The sequence below is a fragment of the Bubalus bubalis genome, chromosome 13 (assembly GCF_019923935.1).
Source record: "Bubalus bubalis isolate 160015118507 breed Murrah chromosome 13, NDDB_SH_1, whole genome shotgun sequence".
In the NCBI taxonomy this organism is placed as follows: domain Eukaryota; kingdom Metazoa; phylum Chordata; class Mammalia; order Artiodactyla; family Bovidae; genus Bubalus; species Bubalus bubalis.
This window is the reverse complement of record NC_059169.1, coordinates 86,687,191-86,708,328: the sequence shown is the minus strand read 5'-3', so window position 1 is coordinate 86,708,328 and position 21,138 is coordinate 86,687,191. Positions and strand designations below refer to the sequence as shown.

The window sequence follows — 21,138 nt, the reverse complement described above, 5'->3', positions numbered from 1 at the left end:
CCAATGATTCTATAAAATTACAGGCTCACTCTGAAATAAAAGTTATTCATTAAAAATATGAAAAACAAAAATAAATAAATAAATAAATAAAAATATGAAAAACACAAAAGATATGTTCTCATTCAGATACCTTGTCTTTGACAGAGGAGGCAAAAACATACAGTAGAAAAAAGACAGTATCTTCAACAAGTGGTGCTGGCAAAACTGGTCAGCTATGTGTGTAAGAATGAAACTAGAACACTAACACTGTTCACAAAAATAAACTCAAAAGGGATTAAAGACCTAAACATAAGACCATAAACTATAAAACTCTTAGAGGAAAACATAGGCAGAACACTCTCTGACATAAATCACAGCAAGATCCTCTATGACCCACATTTAGAGTAATGAAAATAAAAACAAAAATAAATGGGACCTAATTATATTTAAAATCTTTTTCACAGTGAGGGAAATGATAAGCAAGGTGAAAAGACAAGCCTCAGAATGGGAGAAAACAATAGCAAATGAAACAACTGACAAAGAATTAATCTCCAAAATATACAAGCAGCTAACACAGCTCAATACCTGAAAAATAAAAACCCAGTCAAAAAGTGGGCAGAAGAACTAAATAGAGACTTCTTCTCTATCCAAAGAAGACAGAGAGATGGCTAATAAATACATGAAAAGATGCTTAACATGAGTCATTATTAGAGAAATGCAAATCAGAACCACAATGAGGTATCATCTCACAGTGGTCAGAATGACCATCATCCAAAAGTCTACAAACAATAAATGCTAGAGAGAGTGTGAAGGGAAGGGAACCCTCTTACACTGTTGGTGGGAATGCAAACTGATAAAACCACTATGGAGAACAGTGTGGAGATTCCTTTAAAAAGCTAGGAATAAAACTACAGTCCCACTACTGGGCTTATACCCGGAGGAAACCAAAACTGAAAAAGACACATGTTCCCCAGTGTTCACTGCAGCACTGTTTACAATAGCTAGAACATGGAAGCAACCTAGATGTCAAATGAATGGATAAGGAAGCTGTGGTACATATGCACAGTGGAATATTACTCAGCCATAAAAAGGAATGCATTTGAGTCAGTTCTAATGAGGTGGATGAACCTAGAGACTATTATACAGTGAAGTAACTCAGAAAGAGAAAGACAAATATCATATAATAATGCATATATATGGAATCTAGAAAGATGGTATTGACAGTCCTACATGCAGGGCAGCAAACGAGACAGAGATATAAAGAACAGACTTTTGAACTCAGTGGGAAAAGAAGAGGGTGAGAGAATAGCACTGAAACATATACATTACCGTATGTAAAATAGATAGCCAGTGTGAGTTTGATGTATGACTCAGCACCCAAAGCCAGTTCTCTGTGACAACCTGGAGGAATGGGGTGGGGAGGCTGGTGAGAGGGGGGTTCAGGATGGAGGGGACACATGCATGCCTATGGCTGACTCATGTTGATGTATGGCAAACACCGTCAGTCAGTTCAGTTCAGCTGCTCAGTCATGTCTGGCTCTTAGTGACCCCATGTACTGCAGCACGCCAGGGTTCCCTGTCCATCACCAGCTCCTGGAGTTTCCTCAAACTCATGTCCATTGAGTCGGTGATGCCGTCCAACCATCTCATCCTCTATTGTCCCCTTCTCTGACCTTCAGTCTCTCCCAGCATCAGGGTCTTTTCCAGTGAGTCAGTTCTTCATATCAGGTGGCCAAAGCAATGGAGTTTCAGCTTCAGCATCAGTCCTTCCAATGAATATTCAGGACTGATTTCCTTTATGATTGACTGGTTTGATCTCCTTGCAGTCCAAGGTAGCCTCCAATTAAAATAAATAGTTTAAAAAGATATATGCCCATTTAAAAACATTTTTTAATTGCTATTTTGTTTCAAATGGACATATATCCTATGTATTTTTTCATAGATTTTAATAAGTTTATATATGTCTCAACATAGTTATCTGTAGTTTATGGAAAGAGGTGATTTATTCATTTTTATAGCCATCATACTTAGCAGTTAAGAAAATCATACATGTCAAAATAGATTTTTCAAAACAATGAACTTTTAGTTTTTGTCCACAATAAAGAGAGTCCCCCCTTTTTTTTAGTCCAGAAGAAAGACAGTATATGGGGTGGGGGGAGATTATAGAAGCAATACAGCTTTAAAATATTCAGAAAATGCATTCCAGATATAGGTTAGGTTTGTGGGGTACAAATTTGGGAATTCCCAATAGGCACATGGCACTTAAACAGTTTGAGTGGCTGACCTCGAAAATAAGTGTGGGCAGAAGGGTAATGCTCAGGGCCTGAGCCCTGGGACTTGCTGTGATATCGCTTAAGGGCTCAGGACGGTGAGGAGACATACAGAACACTGAGAGGAAGACCAAGTGTTCTGATGTCCTGGAAGCCAAGCAGGGTGATCTCAGGTCAAGTGAGTGACACCAAGGCTCACTACCACGGAGGGAGTCAAGTTAGGTGAGAACTGAGACAGGACCATTGGTTTTCTTATTGTGGGGGAGACTCTGCAAAGGGTACGACAAATACCTGATTGAAACGGGTTCAAAAGGGAATAAGAGGAATTGGAAACTGAGATTATAGATAATTCTTTCAAGGAAACTTGATATAAGAGGAAGGAAAAGAATAAATTTGTAGTTTGAGGAAAATTTTAGGTCCAGGAAAGGGTATTTGTTTGTTTTAAGATGAAAGAGCATTTGTTTGCTAAAGAGAAGAACCCAGGGACACGGGGAGAAGTTGATGCTGTAAGAAGATGGTGAGTGGGTCGCTGGAGTCTTGTCCTTGGCTGTGTGGTCTGGGTCAGAGGACGGGGTGGCCTCGTTAGAGCTGGACCGGTTCATGGTGGAGATGGAGGGAAGGCAGGGTGTTGTGGAGAGGGAAGCAGGGGAAGGATGGCACAGTGAAGGGAGTTTGTAGTTCTTGCCTCACCAGTTTGTAAGTAATCTTCATTACTTCTCTTCTACTTTAAGAATTTTATGGGAAGCTTTTTCTGTATTGTACAGTTTATTTAAACTACTTTCACAGAAATATTCAACCTTGGTATGAAAGATATCTTCTCCTCTTGTAGCTTATAAACTGTGGGGGATTTAAACTTTCTATAAATACCAGATTTTCTCCTTCAGTCCCTTTGATTCCAATTACCTCTAATATGTTCACCCAATTTTAACCTTCTCAAACCTTATTCAGCAGTTTTCTTCCTGATATGTTGTAACTGTGAGAAAGTCCATTTTATTTCTCTGAGCTTTCACAGTTAACTTGAGAAAGCCCTGTTTTCCGGATATTTAACTGGTTTCTAAATTACTTAACCAGGTGCCAACGTACTACATTTAATGTACCAAGTAATGATTACTGATTGCTGGTCAATGCATGTTCTAATTGCCTTTCTCCTCAAGGTATTGTTCTCTTGGGGGAAATTGTCAGCTGTTCAATGTTTTGAGACCAGAAACATTTTAAAATGCATTAAAACCTACACTCGGAGCTTGGGAGAAACACATTCAGCTGGCTCTACTAGTAGGTTCTAATCACTTTTTTCATGTAATGAATATGATTTCACTTTGTGTTACAGTCTGTTTTCTCAGACAGATGGATATAACCATTTCCTGAAATTATTTCCACAATAGCTGCTAATAATAAATTCATAATTACTTCCTTCATTTATATGTATGTGTCAATTCTACTCAATCAAAATATTCCCATAGAAAATATGTTATTAATATAAAATATTAACATTTTTGTTGGTAGTTTCAATTTGAAGAAAGTAATATAATTCTCTTACTGTCCAAAAGTGCTCATATAACTAAATTATCCACAACATCTGAGAATGACTAATAGGAGAGAGAAGACGGAGAAGGAAGAGAGGTTATCTCTCGGGGACCACTCTGTTTACTGGTGTTAGTAAACAGAGATCTTTCACAGCTAAAGCTTGTTTTAAGAATTCTTGTTTAAGAATCTAGATAACAAAAGAAATAACCTCTTAAAGTGATGATGTGTGGCTTTGTCCAGCTTTGAGTGTTTCTTCATTTGAGGTCTTCTCTTACTTCACAAATCAAAATATCAGAACATTCTTCAAAGTATATTAAGAAAATATATTGACGTAACTTAAGCACCATTATTTGCAGCCAGCTTTCAGTTCCACAGTTTGTATTCTACTCATGTTCTTAATGACTCTCATTTCTTCTTCTCTGTTTGATCTAGTAATTCCTCAACTGAAGCCAGGAAAGGATGGCTTCATTTCTTTACTATTTTTTTCATTTTATGTATTATTAAGTTTAAGTTTCAATGTGACTAAGAATTTAAGATATAAGAACTACATGCATACATGGATCTTAAGTGATAACAGCAATATCAAGAGTGAAGTGAAGTGAAGTCACTCAGTCGTGTCCGACTCTTTGCAACCCCATGCACTGTAGCCTACCATGCTCCTCCATCCATGGGGTTTTCCGGGCAAGAGTACTGGAGTGGGGTGCCATTTCCTTCTCCAGAGGATCTTCCCAACCCAGGGATCGAATATGGGTCTCCTGCATTGTAGGCAGACACTTTACATCTGAGCCACCAGGGAAGTCAGGAGTGAGGAAGCCTATAAACAGTATGGACACTGTTCAGTTCCGTGAAACAGAATAGAATTGTTAGAGACCCGCTTAGTGACATTGGCACAGAAAAGTGTTACATTCTAAGCCTAGAGATACAGGCTTTGTTTGGGTTTTTTGTGGGATGTTTTGTTTTTCTCAATCAATTCTTTTTTTAGTTGAAATAAAGTTGATATGCAGTATTATGTTAGTTTCAGGTGTACTACATCGTGATTTGACATTTGCATACATTGTGAAATGATCACCATGATAAATCTAGAAAAGACTTTGTGAAATCTGAGTCATTTCATCTGCCATAACCTTCCATGTTCTCCATGTACTCTTCTTCCATGTATTCTTAATTCTCCCTTTCCAGTGCACATTGTATACTTGGAAAATTGTATGGTTAACCGTAGGACTGTAAATAAAGAAACGAAATCCTGAAATACTTACTTCAGCCATATTTCAGTCTTAGTAATTTTCCAGTTTCTTGAAATTGCCTTCAGAGCCAATTTACAAACCCCACAAGAAGTCGCATTTACCTCATAGTCTTCCCTCATTGATCAGAAATTTTATGAGTTGCCTTTTTTATCAAACCTCGCTCCAAAGGGATTCTGTTTTTTTTCCTAAAGCCATATCTACTTTCCAGGGGAAACTTTTCCAGCCACCATAGAAAACAAAGACGCTGCAGGCCCTGAAAGAAATTATAGAAAAATGACAGATTGTTCTGACCAGAATCTGAGGGCTATCAGGGACTGAGAATATGCATTTTCAAAGAAACTTTTGAAGGGCTTATTGTTAATTAGGGTCCTTATAGGTTTAAAAATTCATTGTTGTTCTCTTGTCATGCCAAGAAAGGACTTTTTTTATTTTATAATAAAAATTTTTTGCCAGTCTGTGTCTTTGGTGTACAAAATGTGCTGTTTTATTTTTTTATTGAAGTGTAATTGACATACAATATTATATTAGTTCCAGATGTACAGCATAATGACTCAACATTTGTATATACGTTGTGTATAGTTACTCTCTGTGCTGTGTTCATTTTTGAATGCACAACCCTGTTTGGCACATGATAAGGACCCACTAAATGGTGGTAGAATTTTTAAGTATTTTTTGGAAAGACAAATTATCTTATTTAAGGATAATTATTATTCACGCTTCTCTTATCTTACCAATACATTGATCACACATTCATCCTTTTATTCTTTCCACCGTTTTTGAGACCTGAAGGTGCAGGTGTAAAAACAGTAGACAAAACTCAACTTCTCTTGGAGGATACATTCTATAGAAGAGAGAAGATGATAAACTAAATGAATAAAATACCTAGTGTGTTAGATGGTGAAGTTTGCTACGAAAAAAACAATATAGCAAACTTTTGCTTCCAGGTGAGGGTGGAGCTGGCGGCTGGTCATCATCCCTGCCGGAAAAAATAGAATGCCACATAAAACATACAGATCATCCGAGAGATACAGAAGCAGTGAGTTCAGAGGAACAAACCCTGGAGAGGAGCTGGCTTCTCACTAATGCCTGCTGCTGTGGGATGAGACCTGCGCTGCTAAGGCTCAAGGCTGGGGCTCTCACGGTGGCCCCAGGAAGAGGGTGACTGCTTCAGAGCAGTGGAACCAGCCAAGCTCCGACAGTCGTGTGGGGCTGGGCTGGCAGAAACGAGCCTGGTGGGGCCTCAACACAGAGTCGGTTTCCCTCTGTGACACTACTGTATTCCAAAGGTGTGGGAAGTCAGGAATGGCAGTAGACTCAAAGTCTAAGCAGAAATGTCTTTTTGAGGAAATCACAGCCTGTCAGGCAAGCATTTAGAAACTCTTGAGGGCAATGCCCTGGAAACGGGGACAAATCAGAGTAGACTGAGTCTTACTAAAACTATAGCTTAGACTGGGGTTAGCTCAGTCCCTGATTGAGTGAATCCTAAGATAGGCACTCACTCACCCTTACTAGGAGATGAGAGTATGCACCCTCAGGGAGAACCATTATCCGGGCACAAGTATATACAGGAGTTTGAGCAAACTCCAGGAGATGGTGAAGGACAGGGAAGCCTGGTGTGCTGCAGTCACCATGGGGTCGCAAAGACTGAGTGGTTGAACAACAAATAAGTACATACTTAATGTCTAGATTGCAATAAAACATTTCTATGTATGTCAAGAGATAGGACATATGAACACACATACACAAGAAATACATATGCAGATGATCCAGACATCAAACTTGTTAGATGTTAGACAAGGACTTTAAATGAGATTGAAATATTCAATCTCAATAAATATTCAATAAAATAAAAAAATAAAATAGATAAAAAGATAAGAGTGTTTTACTGGAGAATGCAGTTCAGTTCAGTTGCTCAGTCGTGTCTGACTGTTTGCAACCCCATGGACTGCAGCACGCCAGGCCTCCTTGTCCATCACCAACTCCTGGAGTTTACTCAAACTCATGTCCATCGAGTCGGTGATGCTATCCAACCATCTCGTCCTCTGTCGTCCCCTTCTGCCTTCAATCTTTCCCAGCATCAGGATCTTTTCAAATGAGTAAGTTTGTCACATCAGGTGGCCAAAGTATTGGAGTTTCAGCTTCAGCATCAGTCCTTCCAATGAATATTCAGGATTGCTTTCCTTTAGGATGGACTGTTTGGCTCTCCTTGCTGTCCAAAGGACTCTCAAGAGTATTCTCCAACACCACAATTCAAAAGCATCAATTCTTTCGCACTCAGTTTTCTTTATAGTCCAACTCTCACATCCATAATGACTACTGGAAAAACCATAGCTTTGACTGGATAGGCCTTTGTTGACAGAGTAATATCTCTGCTTTTTAGTGTGCTGTCTAGATTGGTCATAACTTTTCTTGCAAAGGAGCAAGCATCTTTTAATTTCATGGCTACAGTCATAATCTGCAGTGAAAAGAAGTAAATGGAAATTCTTGAGTTGAAAAATACAAAATATGAAAACAATTTGATGGGTAAAATGAATGTTAAAATGTCAGTATAGGTAAAACCAAATTGGTGAACTTCCTAATGACCTGGAAGACAGGTCATTAGAAAATATCCAATCAGAAACACAGAGGGGTAAAAAGAAAAAAATGTAGTGAACGTAAGACACCAGAATGTGTTCACTAGCACTGACCAAAAGACGTAAGATGGTAGGATACATGTGTAACTGAAAGAGTTGAAATTAACTATGTATTTTATTTGACCCAGTATTAAATAAAATATTATTTCAACATGTAATAACATGAAAATGTTCCTATGGATACTTTGCTTTCCTTTACTCACGCAAAGTATGTTTTACACTTGGCCACATCTCAGTCTAGACTCTCCATGTGGCTGTGGCTGCCATCTTGGCAGGTCAGGTCTACGTGTATGTGGTTGGGACCCCAGGAGGAAGAGAGAAAGTAGTTAGAAGGAATATTTTTTAGAAGATTAGGTAGGAAAGGGGATGAATACAGCTAAGTATTGGTTGCTGGAACATGAGGAAGTATATGACGTTAAAGGAAGAAATGAGAGAAGGCCTCTCTAAGGGCAATGTTGAGGGCTAGACATGGAGATGAAGGTATAGGTGGCTTTGGCTGTGGAGGAGAAAGAAGATTGAAGGCAGTGTCCGGAGGTAGTAATATGCTGGCATTTTTAAAAAACATCAGGGAGGGTGGTATGTGATGGAGGGATTAACAGAGAAATGAGAAGATTAGGTCAGAGAAGCAAAGGGGAGCCAAATCACATAAAGCCTTGATAGACTTCTTAAAGTTTATTTAGAGATAAAGAATACATAGGCATACCTCATTTTATTATGCTTCAAAGACTCTTTGGTGGCTTTAACCCGAATGAAAGTTGTGCCAACCATGCATAGAACAAATCTCTTGGCACCGTTTTTTCAGTAGTATTTGCTCATGTCGTGTCTCTGTGTCACATTTTGCTGATTTTCTCAGTATTTCAGACTCTTCATTATTATTATATTTGTTATGGTGATCTGTGGTCTTTGATGTTACTGCCACTCGCTGAAGGCTCAGATGATAATTTCTTAGCAATGAAGTATTTTTAAATTAAAGTGTGTACATTTTTAAGACATAATGCTGCAAACACTTAATAGACTACAGGATAGTATAAACATAATTTTTATATGCACTGAGAAACCAAAAAATTTGTGTGACAGCCTTTATTGCTTTACTGCAATAGTCTGGAAGCAAACCCATACTATTTCCAACACATGCCTTTATCTCTGCCTTTTCATGTTCTGTTTATTCTCTTCCTATTATTGAACTACAACAAACAATGCCAGTTATTTCTCCACCAAAAATGAGTTTGTTCAGAATCAATAAAGAATTGTAATTCAGGGTTTGCAACTATGGCAAGCTAGGTGCAAGTTCCCGCACAGGAGGGAGAGAAGACTCTTCCAAAGTGGGGAAGGGAAGCTGAGAGGGCTGTAGTAAGCAAAGATTTTATGGGAGGAACTGGGAGTTTGAAGTAACAGTGGCTTTTCATTGGCTCATTTGGGATAGTCCCTTATTATCTGAGTCCTTGCCAGGCAAGAAATGCGGTCTTCTCTCTCTGGCTGTGCTGGGTCTCTGCCGTGGCACGCAGGTTCTCCACTGCCACACTGGCACTCTCTGGTTCCGGCCAGCAGGCGCTGCTCTGGTTGCAGTGCACAGGCTCTGCGTCGCCATGGGTGGTCATGTTGCAGAGTACATGCTCTGGGTACTCGGGCTCAGTACTTGTGGTGCACAGGCTTAGTTGCACTATGGCCTTTGGGAGCTTAGTTCCTGGACCAGGGATCAAACCCATGTGCCCTGCACTGGCAAGCAGATTCGTAACCATTGGCCGCAGCGTGTGCGTGTGCTCTCCTGTCTGGCTCTTTGCAACCCTTTGGGCTGTAGCCCACTAGGCTCTGCTGTCCATGGGATTTTTCAGGCAAGAATACTGGAATGGGTTGCCATTTCCTCCTCTTGGGGATCTTCCTAACCCAGGGATCGAAGCTGCGTCCCCTATGTCTCCTGCATTGCAGCAGGTTCTTTACCTGCTGAGCCGTCAGGGAAGCCCTCTTAACCTCTGGACTACCAGGGACATTCCAGGAAAGGTAGTCTGTCTGCTTCCTATTGAGCGCTGATATTGTTATGGTGTGGGAACTCCCCCTTTGGCCTCCCAACTCTAGTTTAATTGAGGTTTCTCTTTATTCATTTATACAGTATTAAGAGTGGGGATCTTAAGGCTTAAAAATTGGCTTTGGTTTTTCTTCTGTTGTTAATTGAAAGAATACTTCCTAAGAGTGACTGATTAGTAAATTCATGTAATGCCGTCAGAAGTGTGCCCCTAAGCATGCAGTATGAAGAGTCTAGGCAGCTGTGTTTGGAGATTGACTTTCAGAAGTCTCTTTCCCCTAGTGTCTGGGATATGATCACATGTTGTTATTTAGTCACTAATTCGTGTCTGACTGTTTGTGACCCCGTGAACTGTAGCCCATCAGACTTCTCTGTTCATGGAATTTCCCTGGCAAAAATACTGGAGTGGGCTGCCATTCTCCAGATTTTCCTGACCTAGGGATTGAATTAACGTCTCCTGCTTGATTGGCGAATCCCTTACCACTGAGCCACCTGGGAAGCCCTCTATTAGCATAGTTTTTTTTTTTTTTTTAAATAACAACTTTTCCACACTGTGAATGTAATAGCTTATCAAGAAAATCAATACAGTTATTCATTTTCAAATTTCTTACTTTTTTTTCTATTTTAAAGATTAAAAATAGCCACATTCAATTAGTTAAGCATGCATTTTAAAAATTATAAATAGCTTATTCTTCAGTATATTGTGTATTAGGGGACAGGAAGATCATCTGGTTAAAAAGATAAGGCTTTCTTCACCTGAGAAATGAAGATATTAAAACAAAGGATGCATGAGTATTATATATTGTTTTACTACTCAAAAGTGTTTAAAAATGTAATTCCTATAGCCAAGATGGAAAAATAAATATGAAAATTCACTTGCTGAAGTTGAAGAGAGGACTAATTATGGTGAAGGAACAGACAAAAGAGACAAAAGGCTAGGGCTCTTCAGGGATTGATATTAGCTCTAGGCTTACTTAACACTTTTACAAACAATCTGGAGAAAGGCAGTACTTGGCCAAATATCAGAGGTTTTAGAGAACGCAAAACTTTGCAGTAGAAAAGAGTCAGTACACTGGGGAGGGTCCTTAGGGAGGCTTAGGCAATTCTGTGCATGGGTGTGGGGGTCAGTGTGGTTGAGTGTTGAGATGGGCAAATGCAGCAGCCCAGAGCTGGTCAGAGTCGTGTGTGTGTGTGTGCGCGTGTGTGCGCAACTTTAAAGCAGTGGCTGTTTTCCTTTTTGAAGAGTACGCTGAAAATCTGATTAAAGTTACAAACTTTTTCCTAAGGAAAAGTTCATAATCCTCATAACAAGAAGTTATGTTTCAAGATGGTGGTCTTGAACTAGCTTAAAAGTCCAAAATAATTTTCCTTGAGGGAACAAATATTTACTGAACTTCAGTTATAATCTTGGCCCTGTATAACGTACTGGAAAGACAAACTTGGTATCTAACCTTGTGTAAGTTACAATTTGGGCAGGAGATAGATCACCAGACATTTGTGCTGTAATGTGATAACTGTTCCCACCCCCTTGCTAAAGTGCTGTGAGAGTGCCTCAAGAGGCATCTAATTCATATTTGAGGGGTGAAATGGGGATTTCAGAGATGGCTGTGAGGGAGCATCTAATTGACATCCACTGGTTACCTTCAATAGAAATTTCACCCAAAAAAGTCTAGAAAGATATCTTTATTATAGCTATATTGCAAATATGTATATCTGTAGGTCTGATATACCTCATAATAGGAGCAGTGGAATAAAGGAAGTAATATGAACAGAAGGACAAGAGCAATTTTTAAGTGTGTGATATTTTGGACTAGAAGGCAGAGACTAAGTGAGAATGTAATGTTGACAAAGACTTACTCACCAAATCCCTCAATACTAGAATAAAAGAGATTGTCCTTGAAACTTGACCTGGGTAACTTCCTTTACAAAGTAAATAAACTTCAGGACTCATTATCCCAAAGATGATGCTCGAAGCAAATATTAATGGAAATTAAGATTTTAGAAAGAGTACCAAAATAATCTATTTCACGTTTAAGGCTCCCAGGTGACGCTAGTAGTGAAGAATCCCCCTGCACGCGGGAGATGCAAGAGATACGGGTTCCATCCCTGGGCCAGGAAGATCCCCGGAGGAGGAAATGGCAACCCACTCTAGTATTCTTGCTTGAAAAATTCCACGGACAGAGAAGGCTGGTGGGCTACAATTCATGGGCTTGCAAAGAGTCAGACACAACCCAGCGACCGAGCACAGCACTACCAAGGGTAGCCAGTCTTTATTAGTTGGGGCTTCCCAGGTGGCACTAATGGTAAAGAACCACTTGCCAATGCAGGAGACATAAGAGACTTGGCTTTGATCCCTGGGTCAGGAAGATTCTGTGGAGGCAGGCATGGCAACCCACTCCAGTATTCTTGTCTGGAGAATCCCATGGACATGGGAGTCTGACAGGCTACAGTCCATAGCGTCTCAAAGAATAGGACACGACTGAAGCGACTTAGCACAGACGCACAACAATAACTTAACTGTCATAGCAAACAAATCCTGGAATCTCACTGACTTAACGCAGTGCAGGTTAATTTCTCTCCCCCACGAGGTCCAGGATAGGTTAGAAGACACCCTTCCATCGTGCATCTACACCCTCTAGAAGACTACAGTCTCTGCTGAAGGGAAGGAGGGAAGAAGGAGACACTTTGGCTAACTGCCTTATCCTTAATGTGACACACGTCACTTCAGCTCAGAGACCGTAACTAGTCACATGGCCCCAACATAACCGCAGAGCAGTCCAGGGAGTTCGGAAGGTACCTGAACTACTTGGTGAGCGCCGTCTCTGCTACACCTTTCAGTACTGCATTCTTTGTGGACAAGTGTCAGCAAAACCATGTGGTGGCCTAAAGAAGTTGTGTGTGCACCCCTGCACACACGTACATGCCTCCCTCTTTTCCAGGGTTTGCAAAACAAGAAACTCCCACCAGCGAAATCGAGTTCTATCTGAGCGATTGCTGGATAAAAGGGAAGCAGACGGTTTGTTGTACAGAAATGTGCTGTTAGAATTCCTGTTCCTGCCTCTTTGTCCTTCCCCGGGATAGAACTAGGGTGATGGGCTAAGTAGCACACTGTTGGTACCACTAACAAAATGGGAAGGTAAGGAGGAAGAAGAGCAGGTGTTTCTCCCAGGGAGAAGAGAAGTCGAATTTAGACATGAGGGATTTGAAGAAAGAGAAGATGGCGTCCTGCACACAGATAGAAACTGGGGTCTGCAGCTCAGAGAAGTGCTTAGCATAAAGTGTCACGTTTGGAGCCAGAAGCCTACAGTTGAAGCCATGGGCACAGGTGAGCTCTCTAGAAGAAAGTGCCAACAATCAAGGTTGACATATAGAGGGAGTGAGGCTGGAGCTCAGAGGATCACAGGGTAGAAGTGAAGGAGTTATATGACTGTAGGGGCAGCAAGGATATCCTGAGAGGTTTGGAAGGAAAAGGAAGACAGAGCGTAGATCTTTACACCCAGTTTGGAGATGAGAAAACCCAGGTGTGGGTCGGACTGGGCGCTCTTCATCTGAAAACCTTCCGGTGGGATAAGGGACCCACAAGGCTGAGTCATCCACCCGCTCATGTTTCTGACCTCGTTTCTGCTGCTTTTGCCTTGGCTGGCTTGTCAGCTGCCCCAGCCTCCCTGCTACCCCTAGAACGCCCTCATCTGCACCTGCTGTTGCTTCTGCCTGAAACTGTTCCTTCCAGAATATATGCATGTTGACCCTGTCTTCCTGCCGATCACTGCTCTGTTTTCTCCTGACCCTAGAGGCTCACTCTGACCATCCTTTGTAAAGTAATGACTCCAGCCCTCAGTATGTTTACTCTGCCCTTTTTCTCCACTACACTGACCACCCTCTAACGTCTGATGTCTTTACTTGTTTTATTTGTCTCTTGTGACTCTCCCCTGCCTCACCCCCAGACCACAGGCTCACGAGGGCAGGAACGTTTTCAGTTTTTCTGTTTGCTCTTTCTAGAAAAAAGCCGGATTGATAATGGGGGTTCAGTAACTGTTGAATAAATGAATGAATGGATAGAAAAATGGTCCTTTGTGGTCACCTATATTCTATTTTTTCTTTTTTTATTGAAATACAGTTGAGTTCTAGTATTGTGTTAGTTTCATGTGTACAACAAAGTCATTCAGTTGTATATGTGTGTATATATATATATGTATATATAATTTTTCAGATTATTTTCCTTTATAGGTTATAATAAGATATTGAATATAGTTCCATTTGCCATACAGTGAATCTTTGTTGCTTATCTGTTTTATGTATAGTAGTTTGGATCTGTTAATCCCAAATTCCTAATTTAGCCTTCTCCCCTACCTTCCCCTCTGGTAACCATAAACTTATTTTCTATGTCTGTGTCTGTTTCTATATTATATAGATTCATTTGTATTATTTTTTAGATTTCACATATAAGTGACATCATGGAATATTTGTCTTTATTACATGTATATTTCATTTTTAATGAGAATATTTTAACACCCCCAAGAAAAGGACATATGGTAATTCTCAATTTATATAAATTTAGCTTCAGGAGTCATTATTTTTGTCATTCTGTCTCAGTGAACACTTGGGAACACTGTTGGGGACCGCTTCACCATGCCATCCGAATTCTCTTAGATCTGTTAATCCTTGCTGGGTATTATTTGTGTTGTTCATAGGAAATAAATTGCTTCAAGCTGATTTAAGGAAATAAGAATATTTGCTTACTTCCTATTTTTAAAGGAAACAGGAATATAGCTTATATGCTTCTTTTTGTCAAAATATACAATTACAGTACTTTTTTATGCACCATTTTGACATCACTTTTTTTCGCATATTCATTCCATAATATTTTTAAAACAGATTTTTAAGATGAAAGGAATATTTGCTGGTGCTTTGTTATCTTTAGTATCATTAAATTTAATTTCACAGTCAAGTTGCTTCAATAACTGCTAAGTTCTAAATTTCTGATTTCCAGATGTAGCACGTTTTCATAGAAGGTTCATTGTTAGTATTTTTATTTTTTTCTCCTTTTTTTTTATTAGTTGTTTTGAGGCAGTAAAATAGTTTTGTGTTTCTTCATTAGAAAGACATCATTTTAAGTTATTTTAAGTCTTTGAAAAGACCACTTTACCACAGGGAATTGGAGCAGCGGATGGGAAAAGGTTTTAAAACCCATATTAAGCTCAGAATGAAATTGTAATCAGACAACCAATTATTTAATTTTCTTAACGATACACTTTCTAAATGTCAGTGCAGTAACTTGTAGAGAGAAAAACAGTAAGAGTATGAAATGCATTGATACCTATAAAAAGGAAGACAGGCCCCTGTTTCAGTACTCGTAAAATAAGCATGCTTCAGTTTATGCATGTTTGGGCAAAGGCATTTTACTGAACTTTCCTAGGTGTTTAATTCTTACCAACACATAACAGAATTTTTCTTTCTTTGACCACCAGTACTTAAAATGTTAGTTAAAAAAACAGCTGGGAGCATTATTTATTTCTAAATAAAATGTTATATAGAAGCAACCATTTTACAAGCACAATTAACATCTGACAGGGAAAGCCTAATCATTCATTATTCCTAACCCCTTTCTTTAAATATAAAAAGATTAGTGTAATAAACAAAGGGCTAGGTGATTTAAAGTCATTTTTAAATACCGTGAACACTTGTCTCTGCTTTTATCAAAAGGTAATCTTTGTTCATAGCTTGTATGGAAGTGGAACCTCAGATTCCAGATAGTTCCAGTGGTGAGCCTGAAACAGGAGTCTCAGCCACTGACGGGAGGAGTGATTCTTAGGTCTGTCACGTGTTACAGTACGTGTCTGTCGCGGCCAAAGGGGCAGTAGTCTCCTGGTAGCTATAATGATTACTGTGCATTCACTCATTGCCTGTTTGTGGTGATATTTAAATAAACACTATAATGTATATATAAACACACACACACATAATTATAGGTATTGGTACATGAATCTCAATTCCTTCTTTGAAAAGCATTTCTGCCCTCTTGCTTGTTACTGTCAAAATGTAGAGTACTTTGAGGATGTATTACTAATAATATTTCATATTGATGTGTCTAAATTTTTACAGCTATCATTGGGTTATGTAACCCTCAATATACCACATACTGGTCAAAGTAAATGATTCGGAAATTTAGACTTAAAATAATCCACATTTCTTGAGATGTAATTCCTTAATCTATTTGAAATACAATTCAAGTTTTATTTTACAAGTAACTAGGATAGAATTACTCACTTTTCAGTTTCATGCATTGGAGAAGGAAATGGCAACCCACTCCAGTGTTCTTGCCTGGAGAATCCCAGGGACCAGGGAGCCTGGTGGGCTGCTGTCTATGGGGTTGCCAGAGTCAAACACGACTGAAGTGACTTGGCAGCAGCAGCAGGATAGAATTACAAGCCCATACATCTCAATTAATACATCTCAACGAATAAAATGAGAAGATTTTTTGGTTTCTTCATTAAGGGTTTGCATAAAATCAGGAGCCTACTCATCACATACAAACAGAGAAAACATAAAGCACTGTAGAAAATTCAGTTTAGCATTACAGAGATTGCTGCAGCCCAACAGCTCTTTATCTGTACTAGTGTATGAAGGCACCCCTAGCAGGGCGTCAATTTTCACAGCCATTTGGTAGATTAGAAAGCAATTGTAAACAGTGTAAAACCCACATTAACTCCTGTCAACATCCACTTTTTTTACTCAGTTATGGATTTGTTTGAAGTAACAGTGAGATCTAAAGTGACTGCATCTACATCACAGATTGTATTATAAATATGAATGAACCCATTGTAACAGGATGCGTAGCACGGCATTGCGGGCGTTTGCCTTCCTGTATGGGAACAAGTTTATGACATCAGGGAACATGGCACTGTCTCTAAGAAATGACTCCACATGTCCTCAAATGGTAGTCATGTCAACTGACAGGTTTTCAGAGCGCCCCGAATTTTATATGCTAATATTATACCATTAATAACCATCTGTTGTTTAATGTTTAAAAATCAGTTCATCTGATATGAAATCCAATGAGCTATTTCTGAAAAGTGATTATTAATTAAATAGTGTGCCATTTTAATTTTAGTAGATTATCTTGGTTGATCTCTGGCTAAAAGCCGAAGATCAAGTAACCATTTCATCTGAACAGACACTGGTGAATGGGACTGGGTACAGCTACACAGAATTTCTTTTGAATGAAAGAGAAAAGTTGCCACACCCTTACCTTTCAAGCTTCAGTAAGGATTTATTTAGTAAGCTGCTGCTTTCTTCCATTTGAAAGATGTGAGAATGTACCTCAGTCTCTGATTTTTATTTTGGTTCTAAAGATAACCACTCTGAGAGGTTTTGGTGGTGGAACAAAGAATTGTTTTAAGTCATTTTTTTCCTTACTGTTAGATTAGAAGAAAGTGTACCAGTGCATATCTTTTTAATTGCTTGATTCAGCTTGAATTGTCATTCTTTTTTTAGATAAGGGTCATTTTATCCTACTACTTAATGTCCTTTTGTTAGCATACTCTTACTTTTGTAAAAGTTTAATACTTACTTCTTAAGTACATCTTTTAGTCTTCAGAAAGAGTAAATGCATGTTTTAGTATCAGAACCTTGAATCCAAATGGGTTTTGACAGTTCACTTAATAGAAGATCCTTTTCACCTGATTGCTGACCTCTCTTGGTTAGGAGCTTTGCTGTTCACTTTTCTGATGCTTAGGAGGATGGGCAGTGGGCACTGATAGAGCTATTTGTTTCACGACTTTCACATGAGAAGTACCATATTTAATGCTTTACATACCTTCTATTATCTCATTTAACAATTCTCCTTTTAACTGGTAAATATTTGAAGTGGAATTATTTGAATATATTGAAGAGTGGGTTATTTCCAAATACATAGTTTATTTGCAAATGCAAGTCCCAAGAGATAATAGAAGGTCAATATTACTCCCCCTGGCCTTTTTCATCCTAACTCTAGCCATCACCTGAGTTCTAGAGCCAAGAAAGATGAGGCAAGTCCCACTGTGCTCATCTCTAAGGGAGAGACATCCATGCTTGCTTCAAGTAAATATCAGCACCCAGCATTATTTACTGCTAACCCCCTTTCCCTGTAGATGGAGCTGACCACATTATGTGTGTGTGCATACTCAGACATGTCCGACTCTTGTGACCCCGTGGACTGTACCCTACCAGGCTCATCTGTCCATGGGATTTTCCAGGCAAGAATACTGGAGTGGGTTGTCCTTTCCTACTCCAGGGGATCTTCCCAACCCAGGGATAGAACCCATGGCTCTTGCATCTCCTGCATTGGCAGCCAGATTCTTTACCACTGTGCCACCTGGGAGGCTACATTATAGCTACAGCAATCCTGTTCTTCAAGTTGAGACATAAGGCACGATGAAGCCTAACTAGAAACCTACAAAATATATTCATTAGAAGCTGTGGCAGTGATTCAACGTTAGAAAGATGATCGGTATGTTCATTTTTATCAACTGCAACACTTTATGATGCTTATGGAAATATTCTTGGTAAATTATTCAATCAAATAAATTTTACATGAAGGTTTTACTAACAAGTCTAAAAAATTATTTTCAACTAAATTCAGTCAGACAGATGGATTTTGTTCTCCAGGTGGTTGCGTATTTTTTTGCTTGATAACCTATTTGGCAGCACTCTTTTGAACCTGTGAATATTTATATTTCAGGGCCCTCTCAATAATTAAGAAATCCTCATTCAGTACCAGATGTTTCAGATGACTAAACAACTTAGTTTTATTCTAAAACTGTATTTTTTTTATTCTCTTTTTTTGTTTTTAATAACATTTCCCTAAGAATTGGGAACAAAGCAAATATATACTAAAGTCTTCTGTTCACCAAGAAGCTGTGTTAAGGCTAGTTTCCTTTATTAAGTAGAAATCTGGCATCCCAACAATCTGGTATTTTAGAAGCTATCAAAATTAGTTGGTTTATAATGTTTATAATCTTTTCAGCTCTTAGGTTGTTAAAGTACCCAACTAAGAAACAAATTTAACCTTAAAAACTATGAAAATATGCTTTCCTCCAATGAATTATGTAACTTGTTGATATAGAGCTTTACATTTTTCAGTTAGGAATTGTGCTACAAATGAAAAATGACATGTCTTCCTTTCTAGTAAGCTAGACCAAAATAAAAATGTATCAACCTCATAAACTTATTCCTGGAATAAAAACTCTGACCTAAGAAGAGATTCTTAATTCTTACACCAAATAAATCTTCAGTGTCCTCTAGAGGTTGGCAGTCATGCACAGTTCTCTGAGTGTTTTGCCAGTCTCTGATTTTGTTTTACTTTGATTAGATCTAGTCAAAGACTTATTTTTCTTGGTATTATTGAGGTTGATTATTAGTTATTAATTTCAAGGCCAAGAAATTTAGTAGTGTCTCATATCATGGTAGGCAAATTGAAGGTGGAGTATTTAGCAACTATGGTTTATAGATAGCACCACAAGAATAATCCAGAATCACTAAAATAAAACTTATTTGAACAATCACATTTTTCAGGATATTGCTAAAAGGATTTTTCTTGTGGTGAATTTAGAATGTTGTATGCTAAGAAGATTATCATTTCATGTTTATTTCAGAAAGTATTTCATTGAAAATTTACTTTTGGCCTTTTAAAAAAGAAGATTATAAATATCCTTTAAAATTCAGATTAAAAAAGTCTGTGAGTCTATTTTGTAAATAAGTTCATTTGTATCATTTTTTAGGTCCCACATGTAAGGGATATCATACATTTGTCCATCTCTGACTTACCTCACTCAGGATGATGATCTGTAGGTCCATGCATATTGCTGCAAATGGCATTGTGTCATTCTTTTTTATGACTGAGTAGTATTCCCCATGTACATATGTGCCACATCTTCTTTATCCATTCCTCTGTCAGTGGGTTTAGGTAGCCTCCATGTCTTGGCTATTGTAAATAGTGCTGCAATGAACATAGGGATGCACATAATCTTGCAAATTATGGTTTTCTCTAGATATATGCCCAGGAGTGGGATTTTTGAGCCTCAGATTTCAAAAACAAACTTTGGTTACCAAAGGGTAAGAGTTTGGGGCAGGGATAAATTAAGTATTGGAATTAACATATACACACTATTAATATATATAAAATAGATAATCAATAAGGACCTGTTATATCGCACAGGGAATTGTACTCGATATTCTGTAATAACTTATGGGGGAAAATCTGAAAAAGAATGGATATATGTGTAACTGAGTCACTTTGCTGTACATGTGAAACTGACACAGCATTGTAAATCAGCTACAGTCCAGTCAGTTCAGTTCAGTCACTCAGTTGTGTCTGACTCTTTGCGAGCCCATGAACTGCAGCACGCCAGGCCCCCCTGTCCATCACCAGCTCCCGGAGTTTACCCAAATTCATGTCCATTGAGTCAGTGATGCCATCCAGCCATCTCATCCTCTCTTGTACCCTTCTCCTCCTGCCCTCAATCTTTCCCAGCATCAGGGTCTTTTCCAATGAGTCAGCTCTTCACATCAGGTGGCCAAAGTGTTGGAGGTTCAACTTCAACATCAGTCCTTCCAATGAACACCCAGGACTGATCTCCTTTAGGATGGACTGGGTGGATCTCCTTGCAGTCCAAAGGACTCTCAAGAGTCTTCTCCAACACCGCAGTTCAAAAGCATCAATTCTTCTATGCTCAGCTGTCTTTATAGTCCAACTCTCACATCCATACATGACCACTGGGAAAATCATCATCTTGACTAGACAGACCTTTGTTGACAAAGTGATGTCTGTGCTTTTTAATATGCTGTCTAGGTTGGTCATAACTTTCCTTCCAAGGAGTAAGCATCTTTTAATTTTGTGCATGCGGTACTCAAATTTGTCATATAATTTTGTAACAATTTCCTTTGTCTTTTTGTTTAAAAAACACTATATAGTTTTCACTATTTTGTAGGTAGCACATACTTTTTGAATTTTGCGTGAACTTTGTTACTTTTCTCTAAGATTGGAAAGTATGCTATTTTTGCTCTGCAATTTGTTTTCATCTTAGATTGCAGTACTAAGATACTAAATATTGTATGATGCTACTTAAAGACTATCAAAAGAGCTCTTGCCTTCAATTGTTTTTACAACTAGGAGAGAAGACTTTGTACTGATAACTCTCTTCATTCTTTGAACTCAGGACATATACTATAAAAGCTGAGTTCAGGTAGGTTATCCATTTTAAATATAGAAGTATAGACTAACAAGGACCTACTGTATAGCACAGGAAATTTTGCTCTATATTAAGTAACAACTTCAATTGGGAAAAGAATTTGAAAAAGAAGAGATACGTGTATATATATTACTAAATCACTTTGCTGTACACTTAAAATTTACACAGCATTGTTAATCATCTATACTCCAATATAAAATAAAAAGTTAAAACTGAGTTTTATGACAAGGACCATCAGAG

General features: G+C 38.6%; 1 protein-coding gene across 7 annotated transcripts in view; it reads left to right on the top strand.

The window, feature by feature from the left end:
* The window catches only part of DIAPH3 (diaphanous related formin 3), a 569,530-nt gene that overhangs the window by 506,269 nt on the left and 42,123 nt on the right, over positions 1 to 21,138 (top strand). The window lies entirely within an intron of this gene.